Consider the following 12,740-nt stretch of genomic DNA (forward strand, 5'->3'; position numbering starts at 1 on the left):
ACTTAACCACACTCAAGATCAGTAGCATAGAAACTGTTTACTATGAATTCAGCAGTATTTCGGTGCTGCAGTAGTTCGGTCTTCACATTTCCCCAACATCAACACACGTCACGTGCCTCCATGCTTCTTCAGACAGTAGTGGGAATGTGTATTAGCTGTGAGTTTAATCTTATTAAAGAGAACAAGGCAGACTGTTATTGTGGTAAAACGTGTTTTTAGGTTTTATATATTATGAGGAAAGCAGGGCTGTGGGTTAAGTGCAGGGAACAGGGTCTAAAGTCACAATACACTGACAGAAAGATTAACCCACAGTTATGCCCATCTTTTTTTAAGGGATTTATTGCATGAAAACAAATACAGTGGCTTCTATATTGTGCCTCATCATTGGCTTCACAGTGTGATGGTTTTAACAATGGCTCAACAAGCAAAAGATCCCTGCTTCAAACCCAGGAGGAGACGTAGCTCCCACAGTTTGTTGGCCATGCATGTTCACTGTATATTAACAGGAGTACATAAAGGTTAAATGTGTGTGAGAGGAAAGCTGAGAGCTATTTATCCCCGGAGCTTTGCTCCATATTTTCCCTCCCACCTCTTCCTCCTTGACATGGACGAAAGGTGAAGTGAGAGAGTGAGATGATGGGCTTCGCTTCCTGCAAACGTGCTCATCAGCGCGTTGCATTGATTGCACTAATATCTTCTCCGCAACAATCAATGACTCCGTGTGTCGTCCTGACACCGTTGCGTGTCTCACAGGCTGTCTCACAACTGATGGAGACAAAACAGGCACATGTCCTTAAAAACAGCAGTTCTGTCTCAATCAAAAGAAATATATATGTTTTTAAATCATTCTTTAAACGTCAGAATGATGTATTTTTTACACCAGTTTGTCTTTCCACTAATTCTTTTTGTTCCGTTATCACGCGTTCATTATCCAGTAGAAAGAAAACAGAAATTACCGGTATAATTCGACCCTAACTGAGAGCTGGTGTCTGTGACTCTCGTGCGCTCTCCATCTCTGGCAGGGTGGCAGGTGTTAGATGAAATAGAGAAAATGAGCTCAGTGGAAAGACCCATTAGATGCCAGCAGCGGGGGCTCAATTGAACAAATAGAAACACTTTTGTCATCTTGGGTTCACCGTAGCCAGCTGAATGCAATCCTATCAGAGGCTAAACAGGAATGTGCAAACGTGCACATACATATGGGTTTGGATGTAATCCAATAACTACCCCGGCTAACTCGCAGGAATCACACAGAGATGTACGTTCACATACAAAATATTCCACTTTAGATCTAAATTGGCTGAATGTTCACCACGCAGCAGCTCTTTAGGTAGGATGGAAGATTTCACTTTCAAAACTCCGGCAACTTCAGTGGAAGCCTGTAAAAAAATACAAACTTTTTCATTTCAACATTTGATTGTGTTTGCTCCATTTTCATTTACATTTATTGACAATAACTACTCTTCATTTTGAGCAGATTTTACATCATATTTTCCCTTATTTACTGCAGCTGTGTTCTTCCTGTCCTGTTATCCATCAGCGGCTTCTGTTTTTTCACCTACAGGATTACCAGCCGTAACGTTACCCACCTTCAGGTTATTCAAAATCAATTTTCATCCTGACCTTATTTCCAGCACAACCTCAGTACTTACTGGACCATACTGTATGCCATCTCTCCTCCTCCTCTTCTTCCTTCATCTGTTGACTTACTGTCACTGTCCCGCTCACCTTCTGGTGCTGGCACATGTGCTGAAATCCTCTGAGCAACTTCACCCCTCCTCCCCTAACGCTCGCAAATTTATTAATATGATTTACATAAAGTTAAAGTTCTCCTGGCAGCCAAGGAGGCCGCTCTAAAATAAGCTGTGGCGCTGACAGAGTCAATGTGTTATGTGTGTCATAGGCCCGAGGGGCTCTGGGGGCTGTTGGGCAGGGAACGTTATAGAGGGTCCCCGGGGGTCTGCTGGCCTGGAAATGACATGGAGTGAGGGAAGAGCCCCCATACTCCAGAATCAGTCATCTCATCTGCAGGGGGAGAGGAGGAAGGACAAAGACGCATCGCCCCACCGCAAGGCACGTACGCACACTCGTGGGAAAGGCACGCATGCACTCTCACACACACTCGCACATGCACGGACACACTCACCGGAATATAATATTTTATGTGTGATTTTTAAATATGGCTTTAGAGAAGGATTATCCAGGAGATGATGCGGGCCGATTATGGTTTCAGGACATCAGGGGCGCTTGAGCTCTCTAGAGAGGCCCAACGCAAGAGTGTATTTTTTTTTTCTCATACCGCAAACAGATTTTAAAATAGGGTGGAAAAAAAAACATTAATTTAATTTAACATTAAAACGGCCTGTTCACTCAAATGACAGGCATACAATGATGCTTTCTTTTCCTGTATTAGCACGGCTCGAGGGTGAATTTAACATAAATTATATATTTATTAGGAGTTTATTAAATAAAAGCAGACATAATAAAACACAACTTAAAAATAAAATGACAATTTTAAGTATTTAAAGTTTCTCTATTAATAATGGAGCACTCATAACTCCTTTCAGTTACACAGTGACTGCAACAAAATCCGCTGTTAACATCGTCGAATGACCACCACATCTGAAAATAGCAGTGTGTGGTGTTGCTTACCTACCACAAGGTCAATATCTGCCCGCACCTGATGACAACCAGCTGATGTCAATCCATGCTGACAGCTTTTGGGCTTTTGAGTGGTTTGGGGCCAACCCCACATGGGAAATACAATCTAGTGTAACCAGTAATGGAGCAGAGGTGGTTAAAAGAAGAAGAACAGAAAATCCAACCCACCGCCACACTCTGAGCTATCCAAACAAAACTAAAAGAGAAAAATGTGAAAATCAAGACCTGCGGAAAAACCATTTTGCGCCTGCCTTCGATAAGCCGAAGGCCCGCTTTTTCTTTTTTTTCTCCTAAGGAAGAATAAGTATGACTGCATGGTCTGTGTTACAGCTGTGAAATTATCCCAGCGTGTCTCCTCTGAGCTGCATGACAATGAAAAGGCAAAATGTCAACACCTTGTTTTCCCCGCAAATATTTAAGAAAGCTGTGACTAAAGAAGTCCTCGGAGAGGGGAAAGGAACACAGAGGGGAGAATTAGCCGAAAGATTCGCGTACCGGTTTTCCCTGATGCTTCATCTTAATTACCGCCGTGCAAGCCATGCAAATCCGATTGGTCGTTTATGCCAGGAAATTCATAACCACGGTGCGATATTAATTACTCCGGTAGGATTCGCGCCATATTTGATATGCACGAGGCATTGGCGGTCATTACCAGCCTTGTGTTTCAGCCCTCAGCCCTGCGTGTCAGCGGTAATCAAATCTAAACGTTGACAACAACACATTCACTAATCAATATAGGATGGGAGGGATCCTTTGATGCTGGAATTTTAATCTCTTTTCCTTTCATGTGTGTGTGTGTGTGTGTCAATATACCATTAGTATCTCTCACACATGCACACACACAACTCTATTAATTTCTCTCCCAGGATGCTCATTGGATTTCCTCATTTAAACACGTCTTTTATGTTCCATTGTTCCTAAAGACATTAGATTAAGTGGAGTCAAATGCAATTACGGCACACAGTTGTTCAGCGAGGGCAAAGTGGGGTTATGTGTCACATTTGGGGGCAGTATAGGGAGAGAAGATGTATGCCATACTGCGATAATCACGCAATGCTCCCACTTCTCCTAATGCATGACCCGGAGAGAAAGATGAATGGTGGGGGGAGTGGACGATGATGTGAGAACGAGTAATCTGAATGAGACACCGAAGAGAGAAGATGATGGACAGAGGAAGAAAGCCGGCCCTTAATTCCATCAGTGGAGCAACACTGACCTCTCCTGGCTAACGCACCTCTCCTGTCGGTGTCACTTTGTCGCGTGAAGTCCCCGGCAGTGGCTTTAAAATTGCTTTCTTAAATCATCCAGCGTGTGAGTGAGAGGGAACAGAGATCGAGCACGCTGAGGAGTAGAAATAATGAGGAAAAACACAAAGCACGCGGCCAATTACTGACTCGGGTTCTACATTGCTCTTATAAAAATGTAATCAATCACTCGCTCCAGTGTAGGCCACACACAATGCAACCCTCCCACCCCCCAAGTTTAACACTCTGCCCGCCACAGCAACAGGGAAAGGTCACCCAGGGGAGTGGGGGTGAGAGGTAACAGTGCATTCCAGTTTATAACACAGCCACACTTTTAGTAAATATAGAAATGATGGTTAAAGAAAATGAAGCACTTACAATGACAGTCAGCATTTCACTCTCATCCATATTCAGGAAGAACATGCAGGTTTTGCCTCTGAGAAACCCGAGCAGGTCTCTGTTCTTCTGTAAGAGCCACAGTGGGTTTTCAGACCGGCACTGAGGATGCCACCTGAAACTCACAGCAGCTTGAACATGTTTGGAGAGGAGACAGGGTGGAGATGATGGTCTATATGGGAGGAGAGCATGGATAACAAACAAAAAGGGAAAAAGAAGCCGTAAAGTGGAGGCAAGTACACTTATGTGAAAGCATGTGGCCTGGTATTCATCCATGAACCCCTGTGATGCTTATATGTGCTCATAAGCAAAGATGAAAGATCCAAACAAGCATGGAGACGTGTCCCACTCTGAGTTCAATTTGACCATCTGCATACTGAGCTTATTCAACTGCAGGCAGCTTCTGTGCAAACAGTTATCAGAAATCACTGAATTAAAAAAAAGAAAAAATCTGTGTGTGTTTCTGTCTCACAGTCATCCTCTGCCTCGACTAATGATGTGTTGGCATGCGCATCGCAGCCACATAGCCATTCACAGGGCTGGCACCTGTTAATGGTCCTGGCACCCCAAGCCATCCCAGTAAAGTGATCCGTCCAACTGGCTTAGCGGGCGCACACGCAGTCGTGGACCGAACAGATGCCACTCATTTCTGCTGGCCAAAGTGACCCAGCAATAAGCTGGCTAAGCACCTAAAAAAAATCTCAGCAAGCTAGTAATGAGAGAAATGAAGTCTCTGCTGTGTGACAACGCAGCGTGGCGCCCCGCCACGGTGACCGCCTTTCTCGCTCTCCTACTTTCTGTTTGTCCTTTTCCTGCTCTTGCCAGTTTTGGGGCTGATCCTGGCTTATTTGATATTTTGCTGACCCTCGCTCAGCTCCTCTATCGTTTCCCATGCTTCTTCTGCATCAGTGTCCTCTTTTTCCAATTGCTTTCTCCATCACGCAAAATTCAATATTTTTCTGCACCACTGTCCTCTCACTGGGCAGCACTGGTATGTTTTGTGTGTGTGTGTTTCCATGTACTTGTGCACCCGCGTGTGTTTTGCTGCTAGCTGATGCGCTCTATGACATATTGAGGAAATAAAAAGCTCCTCCGCGGGGACGGCTGTGGCCCACTAATTAAACACCTCCTATGCGACCTTATTGCAGGCGCCAGTTGCCATAGAATCGAGCTGCATCTTCTGGGCCCTGCGTCAAACTGCATCTCCTCCATCTCTGAATCACAGGAAAGAGGGGGAAGGAGAGGAAGGGCAGGAAGCTGCAAGGTCATTACCTCAACAAAAAAAACAACAACCCTCAATTACTAAACAAAATAAGCTTACACAGAGCAGAGATATTGGCAGACTTGCTTCCGCAGCTCTGTGAATACTTTTAAGGTGGCAATTTGAGAACAATTTGTCCATGATCTGTTCATGTAAATTGCATAATGTGTAAACAGCGGTGTGTTTCAGTTTTTGTCAGCTTGCACAATGTGAAGCTATTTAATAGCTTTTTAACGGCGCATGTTCTTAGGCAGCTTACTCTGTACACAAGATTATGTTTATCTCACAGACGGTGACTCGAAGAATGCAGCTCAAATATTAAAAAAAGAGGACAAAATTCAGGATAAACTTTATAAATCTTTTTGATAACATTAAAAAGCAGCAGCTTTAGCAGAGCTCTTGTGAATTAGTGCTGGTGACACTACATATTATAATGCATGGGGAAAAAAATAGAAACACAAACATCAAGGCCCGAGGGGAAATGTGACTACCAACGTCTACCTGAATTGGATAACCAGGGACTCATTTGCACAGTCTCATTTGGCCATTCAGGCTTATTCCTGACAACATTGCATCTTTAGTCATTAGATGTACTGTAAGAACTTGTTGTGACTTGTCTGATTTTCCCCTCTGGTCATCTTTGTTTTGGTCAAATCTCAAAATCTGACTGCATGCCTGCCCCTCTCTGTCTGTGTTACAGTGATATGTTTTATTGCTAGCTTACTATCTGGGAAACTGCTAATGTCATACAGAACACACCGTGAACGCAGCAAAAAGGAGGGCAGGAAAAAAAAAACACAAGCAAACTGAGGGTTGAAATAACCAAGAGGAGACCTGGGAAACACAGCTGAACAGAATCTAACTACTGAGGCAGGGGAAGCAAAATTAAACATAAAACAGACAAGACAAGAGACTACCAAAATAAGACAGGAAGTAACTAAACATGGAAACAGGAACACAGACCTGATGCAAAGACAAAAAAGGGAAACAAACAATGAGACAAGTCATGCTTCATACAGGAGACAGACAAAACAAATGAGAACTAACAGAATCAAACAAGGAGCCGAATGTTTAATGTTTTGAACCATGTAATAACCAATGAAAGTCAAGCATGAGGATACCACATGCGCACTAAGGACTGAGGGATCCCCAAAAGCTTTTATTAATGCTATTCAGCCAGCAAATGAATGTAATAGTTGGAGAGATCCGCAGGTGTGTGTCTGTGTGTGCTAGTGTGCGTCTTGTGTGTCTGCTAGGGTCAAGCCCGCTGAATGAAGGTGTCCTCTGATTTGGTCCATTGTGGTGCAAGGGTCAGCGCAACAGACGACTCAGCACCTGTCACCGGTTGAGTCCCACTCATCACTCACCGCCTCCATATGCTGCCCATTAAAATCAGACATGCGGGCACTCGGCTGGCAAAGTCCACACACCCAGTGACCCTCCTCACATCTGTTGACAAAGTCTTAAACACATGCAGCATGGAGAAGGGGGAAAGGACAGTCGGCAGGGGAGGCAGAACAAAGGGAAACGTTTACATGCTAAAAGTTCACTTTTCCGAACGCACAGCAGAGTAAACTGCGTGACAGATGTGCTCTTATCACTCACGGCATCTTGTGTCAGACAGCATGTCTGTTTATAGAGGGCTCACCAGGCTGAGGCCATTACTTATACCGAACAGAGAAACTACTTTTTGTGTGTGTGTGTGTGTGTTAGTGGCAAATCTCTGTAGCGCAAATACTCATATTTTGAGTCACTCATTCATAATTCGTTTATGCAGACATGACCGCCACGAGGATTCATCTATAATAAGCTTTTTATGCAACCATAAACTGATTAAAGAAATCGGGACAGATGCCAAACCATTTAATCATTGAATAGGGTTATAAGATACAACTTCAGTGTGCAGTTGCTGTGTTAAAATGTGTCCATGTGGAAACAATGGGCCCAGCAAAATGGTTGCGCTATAAAAGTAGCAGATACTGGATGCAAATGCAGTTATGTGCACAATCCCCTAAAGGGTTTCACGATTTGCTTGCCTGAGGTTGCCAGAGGGACGGAGAGGAATTAGTCTGCGGACGTGTTGCTGAGCCTCTCTTCCCTTAAAATTAGTCATTTACAGTTTCTCACTGAAAAGAGTTAATTTATTCAAAAAGCAATGATAGCAGCCAGAAAACCCCTCATGTTGTATTGCTTTTAGTGGCAATTTTAATCCAAATCTTAAATGATAAAATGTTATTTTATTTTTTTTAGAGTCAATGCTTTCTAAATCGTCTGTGGCACGAAGCCTCAGGCCCACTAATTTCCACACCATGCTTTTTTTTTCTTTTCTTTTTTTTTTTTTTTACCTGTAACGTAAACACAGAATAATCTAAAAGCCTCTTGTTTATTACAACATCTGATCTGGTTTGTTTTTGGACATTCACAGCAAAGGAGCACAATCAAGCCTTCAACTGATGCAGCGAGAGTACTGACTGAGATCATTTTTTGTCCCACATTACCTTCTATTCTTTGGCTCTGTGCTAAATCCAGAACTGAATTGATAATCCTTCTCCTCACATCTTGATTAATCAGCGCCCATCATGTATTAAAGACCTCATAGTACCATATAATCCTAACAGAGCACTTCACTGTCAGACTGCTGGATTACTTGTAGTTCCTAAAGTATGACTGGGAGGCAGAGCCTTCAGCTCTCAGGCCCCTCTCCTGTGGAACCAGCTCTCACTTTGGATTTGGGAGACAAACATACTTTTAAGATTAGGCCTAAAACAGTTTGATAAAGCTTATAATTAGGGCTGGAACAGGTGACCCTGAACCTTCCCTTAGTTATACTGCAATAGACTCAGGCTGCTGGGGTAATTCCCATGATGCACTGAGCATTTCTTCTTCACTCATCACTTTATTAGCTGTGTTTTTATACACGACTACTGTATTTAATAAATAGTAATTATTAAACCCTGGTTCTCCCATAATGTTTCTTTTATTCTGTCTCTTTCCTCTTTCCTCTCACCCCCAACTAGTCATGGCAGATGGCCGCCCCTCCCTGAGCCTCGTTCTTCTGGAGGTTTCTTCCTCTTAAAAGGGAGTTTTTCCTTCCCAAAGTCGCCAAGTGCTTGCTTATAGGGGTTGTGAGTTTCTTTGTAGTGTGCACTTTATATTACCTTACTAAGTGCCTTAAGGTGACTGTTGTTGTGAGCTGGCACCAAATACAAATGAATAGACTTAAACTACTGTATATTAAACAGATGCCTGAGAATAGCAGTAGGTAAAGTACAGAATATCCACACAGTTATACCAAACTAATAACTGAGGTGAATGATCTGGAGTCTGAAGACTGCAAGCTAGTTAAGGCATTTCACTCCATTTTCACTGCTCCACATGCACATAACATGCCTCAGTCTCCTCGCATTAGATGCCAAACACATCCTCAGACTTTGGTGGTCTATTTAACCATTTATTGGGTTAAAAAAAACATTTGGTGAGTTCAGTGGACATCCAAATAGGGTTCTATCCCATCTTTGCAATCCATCAGCAAAGATGATATTTGTTATTATTATATTTGTTATTTAACCCTAACTAAGGTTAGGGTTAAATAACAGCCTGTGATACAGCCTGTTATTTAACCCTAACCTTAGTTATACGTAATTAACCTTAATTTTCAACATAAAGAATGAAAAATGTTGAAATGAAGTCAAAAAAACTTCCACCCTCTCCCTTTGAGGTGCTGCCCTGCTCTGCAACACTCCCTGCTCTTACAGCCACTCCACTGCCGAAGTGCCCACCTGTGGGCTCTGCAGGGATTTTTGCTCATTACTGACTGAGCTTGAATGTTAGACAGCAGACTCTAACCATATTCTACTGTGGTTATAAATGATTTCAAACATGAATAGCTTACAGCTTTGTATTTTGTGTGATCAGATCTCAAACTTTTACCTGATGCTGTTCATTGCGGTCAACCTTTGTGCACAGTACACTCAATCCATAGCTATTTTGTTATACCGCACTTGAGAATTACTGTTTATTCAATGTTAGTGAAGATATAAATTTCTTACTTTCATCTTACTGTTTTCTAGCAGTAAACCAAATTATATCTGCATGCCTTGATATGGTTCTAGCTAAAGTTTAGTGATTGTTTTTAATAGAATCAGCCATATGACTGCTTTGCAACAGGAATATTCAGCTGTACGGTTTAAAAGCTGCATGTAAGCAGTTTAACCTGAATTAGACCTTTACTGGAGAATAGCCAGTAGCCGAGGTAAGGACATGCATATAAGTGCGGTCTGAGAGAGAAGCAGAGAAATCAAATGAGGGACTTGGAGTTGAAAGTAAAGAGAGTGTCTGTAGAGATTACACGGATGGAATTCTATGCGCTAGGTGTGCACGCGTGTTTAATTTGGTGTAATAAGTGTACGAATCTGAGTATGTATGCAGGCGTGGTTGCAAAAAGTTTAATGTGTGTAATAAAAAGATTCTGAGAGCATGCCTGAGTGACTGTAAAAGAAATGCAGAGGGCATTCTCTTCAAACGGGTGGTATTCAAAGAGCAGGCACTTTCAAAAGGAGACAGCACTGAGGGCAGCCGAGTTTGAACTGTGTTTGTGCAAAGCAGTCTGCCTTTTAAAAAAAAGACAAGCAAAGAATTAATTCCTGAAGTGCATTCACTGAGTTTTCTTAGAAAGGGAGCAAATTTTAGGGGATATAAAGAAGTAGTGGTGGAGCTATGAAGACGTGAAGACAGGGGGTTTACTAACCGAGCAGGGAGCAGGGAGAGGAGGGAAGTTGTGGACTGGAAGGCAAGTGAGTGAAATACATGGAGGGTAAGAAAGGGATGGAAAAAGGGACACATAGAGGGAGAACACTGGCCCGGGGCGCTGCTACGTGCTTTGCCTTCTTTCTCCCCTTTCTTCAGGAGGCTCTCAGAGAGACGGAATAGACACGAGATGAAAAGAACAAAAACCCACTTTCTACATGGACCTATGGGAACGCTTGAGCCAGTGGTGCCACATATAGCTGCACCGATCTGACCTCGGCGCTGCAGGAGTGATGGCTAGTGAATTACCATGTCAGTGGCCCAGTGCCCCGTCACTCCAGCTCCCTCACACGCATAATAAACACACTCTATCACCCGTTCGGCCCAACCACACCGCCCAAAGAGAGCATATTAATTATAGATACACATTAAATTACTTTCATTACCTCCCCTGCTCAGTCGACGGGACAGAGACAGGGATGATGGATGGAAAGGGGTTTGCTTTACTTCCCCAAGTAGCAAACGCCCCTTCTTTTACCTTCTCTCACCCTTTTCTGGCGTGTTCATTCTTTATTTTGAACCAGTTATCCTGTGACTTGCATTTCCCTATTTGTCTTTTGCATCTTTCCCCCAATTTTTTTTGTGACAACTAGACAATGGGAATGTCTGTTCTCTGTCACATAGAAGAGAGCAAAATGTGCCGTAGGGGAAAATTGCCCCCATCAGACCGTTGTTTGGATCAGCTGAATGAATTAATGAATAACTGTGGTACTTTCAGGACCCAATAGGTACGCTTAATTTTTTTTATACTGAATATGAACCATAGGAAAGAAAACCCAGGTTTGTCGTCGGTATGTTATAATACAATATTGTGCAGCTGAAGTTGTCAATCAGACACTTTCCAGTTGAAACGTGAATAAAATCTGACTCTACTTTTCTCTGTTCATATTTGCTCATGTATCCAACAGCACTGACTGAAGTACAGCCAAAACATTGACAGTTGTACCTCTCTAATGACCTCCTGCAATTTGAACCAAATTTTCACATTTGGCTTCATCGCTCCAACAGACCACTGATTTTCTGATGTATACCTCAGCCTTTTTTCCCCGTTTCCCCTTCTAATAAAACCATTTCCAAAGAGGCTTAAGCAGACAGTCGATGGATCAACACAAGGATCAGATGCATCTCTCAGTTCCTGTGTCTGGTATTTTTTTCTGGTATTTATTTCTTGCTGACATCATTTTCAGATGCTGTTCATCTGCTGTAGGCCTGCTATTTTTTCTTTTGTCCTCCACATGCTCAGTTTGTCCACAATGCCAATATAATGTTTCAGCTAACAGCTCTTTGGGAATCACATTGTTGGTGCAAAAATACTAGTTTTGAAAATCTGGGAATGTTATCCTTGACAGTTTTTGTAGATTTAATTCAAGAGATGATGTCCTCTTGTTGCAAACTGCTCGTAACAAAGTGCCTAAAGATGCAATTTAAAATGCGTTCTTTGGTATGTGTCAGCACAACACTGCCTCAACCCTTGTGTTAGGTGCCTTTTTTTTTTTTTTATCTTTGAATGATTTAGTGTAAAGTGGTTAAAAAAAACATTACTCTAAAAATAGTCAGATGCAGGAACTGGACTGAAAATAAGTGGGAAAAGAAGCTAATATCCAAAGAAAACCTTTAGAGACCTGGAGAACTTTCAACTGTGGCTCAAGACTTTTGCACAGCACTGTATTTCCAGTTGTACTCGATTAAACTTGATCTATAAGCTCTCTGATTTGATTAACTTTTGAAATCAATCACAAGAAACCTAGCGTCTGCATGCGCTAATGAAAATGTGGCTAATGTGAAAATAGCACCTCTCCAGTGTCATCTTCTCTCATCCCATACAGTGCAGTCCCTGAGCAAATAACCATGCGCCACATCTCTTCTTTAACCCTAAAGGCCACTGTAGGCTTCGCAGTGTGTCTGTGTATTTATGTGTGTGCACACTTGTCCTCCTTCGCTGCCTTCTATAAGTTTGATCTCACTGCAGCGAGGAAACCATTACATCGGGTGCCTCTGCTTGCTCAACAACCCCGGGTCTATCTAATCTCTGCTGCTCCGAAACATCCCATTCAATTTCTTCTGTTGATAGATGCCAGTGCTCTTTGAGCCCTTCGGGAGTACATTCTTTCTTTCCTGCTCGTCTCCAACTTTTCGCTTGTGTAAGACCACTAGATTCATCAGGTCAGCCCCCCCCCTATTGTAAACAACTAGGATCTGATTTGCACAGATCCAAAGGTCAAGAGAACGGCTGACCGTCAGCATTCACACGCCAGTCTAAGAACGTTTCGTGGCGTACGTAGGATGCTTTATGAAGAGTGATACCCACTTAGATTCACACACTCCTGAGCTCGCTACCTCTTTAACACCGACTGACAGTTACTGTAACTGAG

Source organism: Haplochromis burtoni, unplaced genomic scaffold (genome assembly GCF_018398535.1).
Source record: "Haplochromis burtoni strain Fernald_Lab_line unplaced genomic scaffold, NCSU_Asbu1 Contig_314, whole genome shotgun sequence".
Lineage (NCBI taxonomy): Eukaryota > Metazoa > Chordata > Actinopteri > Cichliformes > Cichlidae > Haplochromis > Haplochromis burtoni.